This window comes from Dendrobates tinctorius, unplaced genomic scaffold, assembly GCF_039654945.1.
Source record: "Dendrobates tinctorius isolate UK_male_01 unplaced genomic scaffold, ASM3965494v1 ptg000028l, whole genome shotgun sequence".
Classification (NCBI taxonomy): domain Eukaryota; kingdom Metazoa; phylum Chordata; class Amphibia; order Anura; family Dendrobatidae; genus Dendrobates; species Dendrobates tinctorius.
In genome coordinates this window covers 90839263-90852217 of record NW_027361696.1, presented here as the reverse complement: position 1 = coordinate 90852217, position 12955 = coordinate 90839263, and the positions used below count along the sequence as shown (strand labels likewise).

Here is a 12955-nt window from a genome sequence, read left to right as displayed (position 1 = left end):
GGCAAAAAGTGTAAATGTTAAAAAAAACAAAAACACTACACTACACATCCCCCCCCTCCCCCTCCCATATGCGCCAATACTGTGGTTTTAGACAACACTTGTGGTATTGCCGTGTTCGGGAGACAATGGGGAATAAAAAGTTGGGTGTATTTTTTCCTGGTCCCCCTTTTCAAAATGAAAAATGTGGGACTAAAGCGACTTTTTCCGGTAAAAAAACGTACTTTTCAATTTCCTCAACCAAGTGCATGAAACTCCAATGGAGCGCTTGTTGAGTCAAAGTGGTTACTATACCCCATAAAACATTCCTTAGGGGGTGTAGTTTCCAAAATGCGGTAACCTTTTGGGGGTTTCCACTCTGGGGGTACCTCAGGGTCTCTCCAATACGACATGGCACACTGGATTTCTTCCAGTGTAATCTATTATCCCAAAAACCGCCTAGCTCTCCTTCTGTGCTGAGCCCTCTTGCGCGCCCATAATTTAGTTTACGTGTACATGTGGGGTGTTTCTATAAACTGCGGAATTGGGGTAACCAATTTTGGGTTTGGGTTTGCTGTTAACCCTTGCTGGGTTGCAGGTAAAATTGGATTACAATGGAATATCTGCCAAAAAATTGAAATTTTGATATTTCACTGTCATTTTGCGTGAATTCCTGTGCAACACCTAAGGGGTTAACAAAGTTTTGAAAATCCGTTTTGGACACCTTGAGGGGTGTAGTTTGCAAAATGGGGTAATGTATGGGTGGGTTCTGTTATACAAGACCCATAAAGTGACGTCCGAACTGACTTGGTCCTTGGAAAAATGGGTTTTGGAAATTTAGTCGTAAACTTTAAAAATTGCGTATAAAACTATGAGCCTTATCACATCCGAAAAATATAAAATTTCATTTCCAAAATGATGCCATTGTGAAGTAGACATGTGGAGAATGTAAACTAATAACTGTTATGGGGGGTATCAGCATTTTTGTAAAAAGTAGAGAATTTCAAAGTTCAAAAATAGCGAATTTTTCCCAAATTTTCGTGTATTTTGCAATTTTTTATGCAGAAAGGTAAAATCTATTGACTCACAATTAGCACTACCATGAAGTACAATATGTCACGAGAAAACAAACTCAGAATGGCGTGGGTAGGTGATAGCGTCCCAAAGTTATTACCGCATGAAGTGACAGGTCAGATTTACAAAAAATGGCCTAGGCATTTGGGTACAAATAGGCCTGAAGGGGTTAAGCTACTGATGTGCAAGGGCTATCATATCAAAACATAAACTACAGACATGCATCTACCTAAAAACACCAAAGAGAATTAGTCACTCCGGGTGGTACCGATATCGTCAAAATTGGCTCTTGGCTCATGGACTATAACTATGTCTAATAGTTAATTTGTACTGAGGTTTCTATATTGTCCACAGTCTGATGATGGCTGTAACAACAACTCCCAGTATCTCCTTACCACTGTTAAAAGAAGTTGTCCGGGAAAAGGTATTTAATGCTACTATCTGCGGGATAGGTCATCAATAGCAAAATGGTGGGGTGCGACATGCAGTGACCCCACCAGTCAGAGAAAAAGACAGCTAGTTCGTGAGGATACCAGGTATTAGACCCCCACTGATTTGATATTGATGACTTATCCTGTGTGTGCATCATGAAATACTTAGGTCTGGACAAACTTTTTAAAGGACATACCAGGTGATGCAAGTCCATGCTATATATGTATATATGCTACAAATATATGTGGTGGAGGCTTACCTGATATTGCAGTAGGTCATTGTACTAAGCTTGATACGGCATTCAAGTACTGATGATTGTTGTGGTTATGTATCTATGCATTGATATTGATATGCACTGATATTATATTCATGTATTTATTTTGGTTATAATGCTGTATTTATGCACTGATGCTGTATTTCTGTACTGTTGATGGCTATGGAAACCAGGGGAAGAGTCTTGAGGAGATCATTTGCATATTCCCAGTGCCTTCTGGGATAAGTGAAGAGTCTCCGCGAGCTCAACGATCACTGGGTTTTGGCCGTTGCAGCTGAAAAGAGGAAATCGGAGAAACCAGGGGAAGAGTCTTGAGGAGATCATTTGCATATTCCCAGTGCCTTCTGGGATAAGTGAAGAGTCTCCGCGAGCTCAACGATCACTGGGTTTTGGCCGTTGCAGCTGAAAAGAGGAAATCGGAGAAACCAGGGGAAGAGTCTTGAGGAGATCATTTGCATATTCCCAGTGCCTTCTGGGATAAGTGAAGAGTCTCCGCGAGCTCAACGATCACTGGGTTTTGGCCGTTGCAGCTGAAAAGAGGAAATCGGAGAAACCAGGGGAAGAGTCTTGAGGAGATCATTTGCATATTCCCAGTGCCTTCTGGGATAAGTGAAGAGTCTCCGCGAGCTCAACAATCACTGGGTTTTGGCCGTTGCAGCTGAAAAGAGGAAATCGGAGAAACCAGGGGAAGAGTCTTGAGGAGATCATTTGCATATTCCCAGTGCCTTCTGGGATAAGTGAAGAGTCTCCGCGAGCTCAACAATCACTGGGTTTTGGCCGTTGCAGCTGAAAAGAGGAAATCGGAGAAACCAGGGGAAGAGTCTTGAGGAGAACTCTGCTATTAGAAGTGGAAAGGAAGAACAAAGACGAAAGAATCTAATTAAAAAAAATATTGGAGAAAGAGAAACCAATCACAAACTAAAATGTTTCTATACTAATGCACAAAGCATGGGCAACAAACAAGGAGAATTGGAACTACTAACACAGGAAAAGAAATATGATGTCATTGGAATCACTGAAACTTGGTGGGACAATACACATGATTGGAATACAAGACTAGAAGGATACAACTTATTTGCAAGAAACAGACTTGATAAACGAGGAGGGGGTGTCGCATTGTATGTTAGAAATGCGTATATCTGCACAGAGATTGAAGCTTCAGAGACTGGGAGTTCTGTGGAAACTGTTTGGGTAAGAATACAAGGACAGAACAATGGAAAGGACACCATTGTAGGCATTTACTTCAGGCCGCCTGTGCAAGCTGAAGATATGGATGAACTCTTTATGCATCAAATGGCCAAGTTCTCCAAAAAATATGCCATAGTTGTCATGGGAGATTTCAACTATCCAGACATTTGTTGGGAATCTCTCTCAGGCAAAACTAACAGGTCAAGGAAATTCTTATCCTCTCTTGCTGACAACTTTATCTTCCAAAAGGTAAAGGAGAAAACAAGGGGAACTGCTACCTTGGATCTAATCCTTATAAACAGGGAGGAAATGGTTGAGGAGGTAAAAGTGGCTGGGACCCTAGGAGGTAGCGACCATGCTATTTTAGAATTTTGGATAACTAGAGGCGGAAGACCTGTGAAGACTCAGACGTCAAGGTTAGATTTCAGAAAGGCAGATTTTAAGGGATTCAGAAAGAGAATTGGAGGGATCCAATGGCTGGATATCCTTAAAGACAAAAATGTCCAGGAAGGATGGGAAATCTTGAAAAATGAAATTCTCAAAGCACAGTTGTTAACAATTCCGAAAAGAGGGAAGAATAGGAAGCATTTAAGGAAACCAGGATGGATGAACACAGAGCTTAAGCACATGCTAAAAAGGAAGCAAAAAATGTTTATAAAATGGAAAGAAGGAGGCATATCTAAAGAAGAATATAATGCTGTCTGCAGAACCTGCAAGGCACAAATCAGATTATCTAAAGCTGAAAATGAATTGAGGCTTGCAAGAGATGTCAAAAGCAATAATAAAGGATTTTGGGGATATGTCAAAAGTAAAAGAAAAGTCAAAGATGCTATAGGATTTTTACAGGATGAAAATGATGAAATGGTAAGACAGGATGTTGAGAAGGCTGAACTTTTAAATTCCTATTTTGCATCTGTTTTCTCTCAGAAAGGAAATGTAACATCAACTGTTATTCACTGTCCTATTAAGGGAATAGAAGAATCCAGGATATCTATAAACAGAAAGATAGTGAGGAAACACTTAGCTAACCTAAATGTATTCAAGTCTCCAGGTCCAGATGAATTACACCCCAGAGTACTGAAGGAGATAGCAGAAGAAATTTTTGAACCCCTCTCCATAATCTTTGAAAATTCTTGGAGAACAGGAGAAGTGCCAGAAGACTGGAGAAGAGCAAATGTTGTTCCTATCTTCAAAAAGGGGAAGAAGGTGGACCCAGGCAACTATAGGCCGGTGAGTCTGACTTCTATACCAGGAAAGATCTTTGAACAAATTATTAAACAACATGTATGTCAATACCTGGATAAGAATGAAGTGATTAAACAGAGTCAGCATGGGTTTGTAACTAATAAGTCATGTCAGACTAATTTAATTTCCTTCTATGATGGTATTACTGATTGCGTGGATCAAGGAAATGCTGTAGATATAGTATATCTTGACTTCAGCAAAGCATTTGACAAAGTCTCTCATACAATCCTTATTGAAAAAATGACTAAGTATGGAATGGACAAGGCAACTGTTAGGTGGATTCATAACTGGCTTAGTGATCGGACCCAAAGAGTGGTCGTAAATGGCTGCACATCCAGTTGGAAGAATGTCTCAAGTGGGGTACCACAGGGCTCTGTCCTGGGCCCTGTATTGTTCAACATCTTTATCAACGATTTAGATGAAGGAATTGAGGGTAAACTGATTAAATTTGCTGATGACACAAAGCTAGGAGGGATAGCTAATACTAGAGAAGAGAGAGAGAGGATTCAAAAAGATTTAAATAAACTGGAGAAGTGGGCAGCAACTAACAGAATGGTTTTTAACAGGGAGAAATGCAAAGTACTACATCTGGGCAATAAAAATGAAAAAAGCATATATAGAATGGGAGGAATAGGGCTAAGTGACAGCACATGTGAAAAAGACTTGGGTATACTAAAAGATCACAGACTGAATATGAGTCAACAGTGTGATGCAGCAGCAAAAAAGGCAAATGCAATTCTAGGATGTATTAACAGAAGCATACAGTCTAGATCACGTGAAGTAATTATTTCCCTCTACTCCTCTTTGGTCAGACCTCATCTGGAATATTGTGTCCAATTTTGGGCACCACATTTTAAAAAAGACATCAACAAACTGGAGCAAGTTCAGAAAAGAGCGACCAGAATGGTGACCGGTCTGCAAACCCTGTCTTATGAGGAAAGGTTGCAGGATTTGGGAATGTTTAGTTTGCAAAAGAGAAGACTGAGAGGAGACTTAATAGCTGTCTACAAATATCTAAAGGGCTGTCACATTGTAGAAGGATCAACTTTATTCTCATTTGCACAAGGAAAGACTAGAAGCAATGGGATGAAGCTGAATGGGAGGAGACACAGATTAGATATTAGAAAAAACTTTTTGACAGTTAGAGTGATCAATGAGTGGAACAGGCTGCCACGAGAAGTGGTGAGTTCTCCTTCAATGGAAGTCTTCAAACAGAGGCTGGACAGACATCTAACTGGGATGATTTAGCGAATCCTGCTTTGAGCAGGGGGTTGGACCAGATGGCCCAGGAGGTCCCTTCCAACTCTACGATTCTATGATTCTATGATTCTATGGAGCGCTATTCATTTATTGATGTTGGTTCTTTTTCTGTATTCATGTACTCATGATTGTTCTGGTGCTGTATCCATGTAATGTTGTTGATTCTGGTGCTGCATGCATGTACTCACGGTGGATATTTTGCTGTATTCATGTCCTGATGCTGTTTATGACAATATAATCATATACTGATGGTGGTCCTTGTAATGAACTGTGCAAAGAAGGCATAAGACAAAATGTTGTGATGAATTAGGTGAAAGAACACATGTCAGGGACTTGTAGAGACTTAGAAGGAGAGTGGACACATATGTGTCCAATCTATTATTGCATTGTGTCATATCTCGTGTTACATTGCATCCTCACTTGTTATGTAAAGCCCTGTCCTGTTATTACATAGTGTCCTCTTTTGTTATGTATAGCGCCATCCTGTTATTAGATAACATTTTTATGTATTATTGCCATTCCTTATTACAAGGCGTCCTCCCTAGTTATGTACAGCATTATCCCTTATTACATAGTGTACTTCCCTATTATGCACAGCACTGCCCTTATTACATAGTGTTCCTCCCTTATTATGTATAGCACTGTCCCTTACTACGTAGTGTACTCCCTTTTATGTAAAGCACTGTCTGCTATAACATAATGTTATGTATGTATAGCACTGTCCGTTATTGCAAAGCGTATCCCTTTATTAGTTATAGCACTGTCATGCCTTATTACAGAGTGTATTCCCCAATTATGTATAGCACATACCCTGATTATATAGTGTATTCCCCTATTATATCTAGCACTGTCCCTTATTACATAGTGTATGCCCCTATTATGTATAGCACTGCCTCATATTACATAGTGTATTCCCCTATTATTTATAGCACTGTCTCTTATTACATAGTGTACTCCCCTATTATGTATAACATTGTCCCTTATTACTTAGAGTACACCCCTGTTTTGTATAGAACTGTCCCTTATTACATAGTGCATATCCCCTTATTACATAGTGTTCTCTTTTGTAATGTATAGGGCTGTCCATAAGGAAAAAAAACACTACATGGAGCTTTGCTAAAAAAAATTATGCACAGCTGGTTCTTAACTAGAAACATTCACACCGGAAAAGAGAGAGCCACATAACACACTTTTCCACATTCCTGACTCCTAAAAACAACACAGGTCCTCTACTGAGGAGTTGGAAAGTACTTAAACTGTGGTAATTAAGCTGACCACAAGCTGTGACACAACCAGGAGCATCAAAAATTAGTGGGGATTTACAAGAGAACCTAGCAGCAAGTACTACATTTCCATGCACTTCTACCACAGGTAAACAAGGCATTACTTGGTGCCCACTGAAATCAAGGAGCAGTCTGTGAGCTGCTCTATATAGATGCTTATAACTAAGGCCTGTTTCACACTTCCGTTTTTGACCATCAGTCAAAATCCGCCGGTTTTTGAAAAAAACGGATCCGCCATTTTTTTTTTGGCGGTTCTGTTTTTTTCCCCATTGAGCTGCATTACCGGCGGAACCGTTTTTTTGCGGATCCGCCAAATTTTTTGCGTCCGCTGACATGCCTGGACGGACCCTGCAACGTTTTTTTTGCTGCAGGATCCGCATTCTACAGTGCGCATGCCCAGAGAAAGGAAGTCAGCCGGGAATTTAACCCTGAAATCCTTTCTGGTGGATGAAAAAAATTCTCTCTCTCTCATATTCTCTCTCTCTCTCTCTCTCTCTCTCTCTCTCTCTTGTTCTTTTAAAATTCTTCATTCGGCGGATCTGTGAAAAAAACGGATCCGGTTGCATCCGTTCACATCAGTTAAGAACGGATCCGCTTTCCGCCTTTTTGGTGGATTTTGACTGACACAAAAAACTGAAGTGTGAAACAGGCTTTATGTACATCACAAATGAGAGACTTTTTTCTCATTTAGAATGCCATTATATGGTGGCAACTGGCAATTAATTTTATAGTTCAGAAAATTCTTTTGATCCTTGTAAAAGGCTATTAAATGTCTAATCTTGTTCTGATTTGATAGGACATCTTAGGGTCTGTTCACATGTGCACTTTAATGACTGAACCACCATATCCACCTATTAGCCATGCCTGGGTAGTGTCAATTTATATTATTCTGAAAGTCTTATCTTCATGTTTTACTGATCCTCTATGATCTGAATATTCTCTCTACATGATCCTGTATCAGTAATCAAGAGAAGTCTGACTACAACCCCAGCACAATGCTGAACAGAATGCAGATTTCACATAGGAGTTTTATCATTGAAAGCGAGAACTGCTGAAAGTCAAAGTGCTGTTACCGGCTTCTGATGGTCTTTTCCTTAATGTTGGTTACTTTATGAATGTAAATGACACCTTTTTATAACAATAAATAAATGTTCTCTTTTGGAATTGCTGGAGAATTTGGACAGATGAAATCTTAGATTGTTGACAATTTTTTTTCATTTATAATTTGGAAAGAAAAACAAAAAGAAGCTTCTAAATACAATGGAAATGTGTTCAAATAATAAAACACTAGTATTTGCCTATCCAATACCTCGCCACCCTTAGCTATCCCTGTCAGTCCCGCAGTGCTAACACTACTTGCATCATTAACATTTCAGCTGCAGCCAATCACTGGCTTCAGTGGTGAGCGCTAAAGCTTATCATTGATTGGCTCCATCGCACACTGCCATGGCAGGATCAAAGGGGGTCACCAAAGAGACTGCACTGTAGTGGCATGTAATGAATAAGTAAAAGAAATGATAGAATTCTTATTTTATCCTAAACATTTTCTGCTGTTTTTAAAAAATCTCAGACAATTCCTTTAAGGTGGTATTCCTATTTTGGACAAACAGTCATGGCAAAGTGTTCCAGAAAATGAACTATTTCTCCCAGAAAATTATTGCAATTACACACGTTTCCTTATACACTTGTTTATTTCCTTTGTGTGTATTGGAGCAACACAAAAAAATGAGAAAAAGGCAAACTGGATATCACTTCACATAAAACCCCAAATATGGTCCGGACAAAATTGTTTTAATATTTGGTTGCACACCCTTTGGAATAAATAACTACAATCAATCGCTTCTTATAACCATCAACAAGCTTCTTACACCTCTCAACTGAAAATTTTGGACCACTCTTGTTTTGCAAATTGCTCCAGGTCTGTCATATTTGATGGTGCCTTCTCTCAACAGCAATTTTAAGATCATCTCTTCAGAGGTTTTCAATGGGATTTAGATATAAACTCATTGCTGTCCACTTCGGAACTCTCCAACACTTTGTTTCCATCTAATTCTGGGTGCTTCTTGAGGTATGTTTTGAGGTCATTGTCCTGCTGGAAGACCCATGACCTAGGAAGCAAACCCAGCTTTCTGATACTGGGCACTATATTGTTACCGAAAATTCTTTGGTAATCTAATCTTCAGATTTCATGACACCTTACATAAAGTAAAGGCACCCAGTGCCAGGGACAGCAAAGCAACTTCAAAATATTTTGAAACTCTACCATATTTGACTGTAGGTATTGTTTTATTTTCTTTGTAGGACTTTTGTTTTCGGTAAATAGTACAATGATGTGATTTACCAAAAAGATATATCTTAGTCTCATCTATCTACAAGATGCTTTCCCAAAACGATTTTGGCTTACTCCTTTACATTTTGGCAAATTGCAGTCTAGCTTGTTTATGTTTCTGTGTCAGTAGTGGGGTCTTCCTCAGTCTCCTGCCATAGCATTTACTTTCATTCAAATGTCGACAGATAGCGCTGACACTGATGCACCCTGAGCCTGCAGGCCAGCTTAAATTTCTTTGGAACTTGATTGGAACTGCTTATCCACCATCTAGACTATCACGAGTTGCAACCTTTCATCAATTTTTCTTTGCGGTCCGCGTCCAGAGAGATTAGCCACAGTGGGTATTAAACTTCTTGATTATGTTGTGCACTGTGGACAATGGAATATCAAGATCTCTGGGTATGGACTTGTAATCTTGAGATTGTTGATATTTTTCAACAATTTTGGTTCTCAAGTCCTCAGATAGATCTCTTCTCCTCTTTCTGTTCTCCATGCTTAGTGTGGCACATACAGACACAATGCAAAGATTGAGTCAACTTCTCTACTTTTCATCTGATTTCAGATGTTACTTGCCACAAGTGAGTTTGAAAGAGCATCACATGTTTGAAACAAAATTGTTTATCCACAATTTTGGAAAGGTGCCAACAATTTTGTCAGGCCCATTTTTAGGGTTTTATGTTAAATTATGTCCTATGTCCAATTTGCCTTTTTTCTCTTGTTTTTTTTTGTGTTATTCCAATACACGAAAAATAAACAAACATGTCTGTAACAAAACGTGTAATTGCAATTTTCTGGGAGAAATGCTTCATTTTCAGGAAATTATTTAAAGGGTGCTAACATTTTCAGCCAAGGCTATATATGACAACTAAGCATAAATGTCTGATAGATATGAACTCCTGAGAAAAGGGTGATGTCACTTACAGGGTTGTTTACTGTTGGTTTGATAAAATCATTTTTATCAGCAGATGATTATGACTAGAGGACTAATAAACCTGCTGCCAAGTAGTCCTTAATATTCATGAGCTTTCTATAACCCCGCTCCCTCCACTGAATGGCAACTCTCTGTGTATACTGTGCATAGGGAGAAAGCTGCCAATTAGTGATGTGGGTGGGGTTAAACAGAACTCATCATTCAAAGAACTAGTAGACCTGCAGGAAAAAAAAACAGTACTTGTATCAAATGGCGGGCGCACGCTGAGATCTGCCGCCGGCACTCAGCATCAATAGGAGATTTTTCCTATTGGTTCATTTTGATCACTGTGATAGACCCTATCACAGTGATAAAAATAAAAATAGTAAATCAAACCCCCATTTATCACTTCTTTAGTTAGGTAAAAATAATAAAATTAAAAATAATGTATTTATTTCCATTTTTCCATTATGGTTAGGGTTGAGTTAGGGTTGGGTTACGGTTGGTGCTAGGGTTAGAGCTAGGGTTAAGGTTAGGCTTGGGTTGGGGCTAGGGTTAAAGCTAGGGTTGGACTAGGGTTGGATTGGGGTTAGACCTAGGGTTAGGGATAGGGTTGGGGTTGAAGCTAGAGTTAGGGCTGGGGTTAGACCTAGGGTTAGGGTTGTGTTGAGGTTAGGGTTGTAGTTAGGGTTAGGGATATGTTAGGGATGGAGTTAAAATTTGTTTATTTATTACTCATTTATATAGCACGATTAATTCCACAGTGCTTTACAGACATTATTGGCACTGTCCCCAATGGGGTTCACAATCTAAGTTCCCTATGTCACGCCATTCTGTCTGTACTTGGTTGTCGGCGTGACAATGCATGTCTTTGCTTTTAACCCTTTGCTCCTTTCCTCCTAATTGAGCTGGGATACTGCTGGCTGTTACTAGTATGGAGCCTGCTGAGTTCCCTGCTCAACTATCTTTGCTCTGCTGCTTGACCATCCGCATGTGCGGGCCCTGGTTGCTGCTGTGGAAGCTGTCCGCAGGTTGTGAGGTCATTTGCACTGGTGCATGACTTTCCACGTGTGTCTAGGCTTGCAGACGATGCCAGGTGCTCTAAGCCTCAGTTCCTGCACTGACTGTGCTGTCATGGTTTCTGTTTCTGCTTAGGGCGTGCACGGCCACACCTCCCCTGCATTTATCAGGGTTAGTGTGTGTACTTGAAATGCTGTCTCCAGCCAATTGCTGGGGGCAGCTCCTATATAAACTTCCCCTTCCCTGCTGGGCGTTGCCAGAGCTTCTCACAAAGCTCCTGAACTTTGCCATGTGTGTTTTGTGTCTGTCTCCCTGGACCTCTCCTGTCTATGTTTTGGTACCAAAGTCCTTGCCTTGATTCTTGCTTTGTCCTGTTCCTGCGCCCTGCCCTGGAGGCAGTATATCCTGGCCTGAATCCTTGATCCTGTACCTGACCCTGTCTGAACTGTGTCTGCTGTTATGTTTCTGGAATCCCTCTGTGTTTGGAGCCTCGCACCAGTGACTCTGAGTCTCTTGTAACCGGTGGTCCTGCTGAGCATCTGCTACCCTGTGCTCTGACTACCATACGGTGCTAGCACCATGCAGGCCCAGCAATCCTGTGGTTCTAGCACCATCATGCTTGAGTTTCTTCCTCGGTTCGATGCCTGGAACCTGATGACCGCTGCCTGGAGCTTGATGACTGCATTGGTGCCTGTAGGTTGTGTCGGATGTCCGGAACCGAACGACTCCTGTCTGATGTCTGCTGGTAACTCTGATGTCCAACCTGTGTCCTGATGTCCTCATGTACCCTTATGTCCTGCCTATGTGTGCCTCGGTGATCCGTTGGTGCCTTGGGGTCCAAAGGGTGGTACCCTTCTGGGAGGTGTGGAATCAGGAGCCTGGCATAGCCCTGTTTCTTCTATGTACTATGACTTTACTTTAGTAAACTTTACGTTCTTTATACCTGAAGTTGTGCGGTGTTATGTAGTCCTACGTGTCTTCTTTATCAACATGCTCAGCTGCCACAGAATCCTGGTCGCTGCCCTTCCCTAGTTTGGGTAGGCTCTGGTCCCCCTCTGTGGTATATAGGGTCCATATTGCGACCCCAGGGGACACCCGCTCCTCGCCGTCGGCGTGGAGGCGCCTGCTGGACCGTGTCCGCACCCCAGTTCATGACACCCTATCAGTAAGTCTTTGGAATGTGGAAGGAAACCGGAGTACCCAGAGGAAACACAAACACAGGGAGAACATACAAACTCCTTGCAGATGTTGACCTTGGTGGGGTTTCAACCCAGGAACCCAGCGCTGCAAGGCTGCAGTGCTAACCACTGAACCACCGTGCTGCCCTAAATTGGGGGGTTTCTGCTGTTTAGGTACATCATGTGGTCTTCAAACTTGACATGGCACCTGCCATTGATTCCAGCCAACTTTGCGTTCAAAAAGTCAAATGGTGCTTCTTCCCTTCTGAGCCCTGCCATGCACCCAAACAGTGGCTTTCCTCAACATACTCAGGAGAAATTGAACATCAAATTTTGTGATCCATTTTCTCCTGATACCCTTGTGAAAATAAAAAAATTTGGTTCCAAAATAAATTTTTTGTGAAAAAAGTAAAATGTTCATTTTTTCCTTCCATATTGCTTTAGTTCTCGTGAAGCATCTGAAGGGTTACTAAACTTCTTGAATGTAGTTTGGCGCACCTTGAGGAGTGCAGTTTTTATAATGGTGTCACTTTTTGATATTTTCTGTTATATTGACCCTCCCAAAACTCACTTCAAATGTAAGGTGGTCCTTTAAAAAAAGGTTTTGTTAAATTTTGTTGGAAAAATTAGAAATCGCTGGTCAACTTTTAACCTAACAACGTCGTCCTAACAAAAAAAAATGTTTCCAAAATTGTGCTGATGGAATGTAGACATATGGGAAATGTTATTTATTAGCTATTTTTTATGATTTAAGGGCACAAATGTTAAAAGTTGCAAAATTGACAT

At 40.7% G+C, this 12955-nt stretch overlaps 1 protein-coding gene across 1 annotated transcript in view; it reads right to left on the bottom strand.

Annotated features, from left to right (window-relative positions):
- Window positions 1-12955, bottom strand: part of ODAD1 (outer dynein arm docking complex subunit 1) — a 263115-nt gene that overhangs the window by 128798 nt on the left and 121362 nt on the right. The window lies entirely within an intron of this gene.